This window comes from Odontomachus brunneus, unplaced genomic scaffold (genome assembly GCF_010583005.1).
Source record: "Odontomachus brunneus isolate Ranch 3 - 2012 unplaced genomic scaffold, Obru_v1 Obru_scaffold_214, whole genome shotgun sequence".
Taxonomy (NCBI): Eukaryota; Metazoa; Arthropoda; class Insecta; order Hymenoptera; family Formicidae; genus Odontomachus; species Odontomachus brunneus.
Genome location: NW_022639664.1, coordinates 26,077 through 26,829, shown reverse-complemented (window position 1 = coordinate 26,829; position 753 = coordinate 26,077).

Below are 753 nucleotides of genomic sequence, written 5' to 3'. Positions count from 1 at the left end.
AGCGCGAGGCTCCTTCGGCTCGCGGTCTTAGCCGCCGATCGCCGCTAAGTCCTATTGGTCCTGCGGAAGTGTACGGCTCTAGCGCGGGCGCCTTACAGGGCCCGCGCGACACCGCCGAATTCTCTATTTCTTGACGACGGGATCCTGTGCCCGACGGTATCCTTGACTTGCGTGGTCGCACAGGTGGCTGCCGAAAGTTCTTGGTGTCCCAGGGCGTCCCCCGGAATCTGGTCCTTAATGTTCAGCCCTTCCTTGCGACTCGCGGCAAGTTAGTCGAGGTCCCCGTCGTTTATGTTAGCGAGGGGTGGATCCTGCCCCATTTGGCTCGTCGCTCGCTCCAGGTCCGCCGTCGCTCCATGTCGATAGAGGTACCCTGTCGCACTCGCCGAAAACCGAACACACAAATAAAACAAGAAAATTACAAACACGCGATCTCGCACGCAAAGGCGTGCGAGAGTAAATTCTTCGCCGCCGCCCTTCCCGCGGGAGAAGGGGGCGCGAGCACAGCTCTCCTCGTCTCCCAGTCTCTCAGATATTAATTCGGTGACGGCGAAACCGCCACGTCACAATATATGTAATATAATAAAGATGTATAAAATCTCTTATAGTACACTCAATTCCGTTGATACTATACCATTTCCCAGATCGATAGTCACTAAAAAGTTTTGACCAGCCGTATCCGTTTCTAGCTGATCGTTTTTCATGACTGTTGATTTGGGGAATGGTATAGCATCAACGCAACTGAGTGTACAC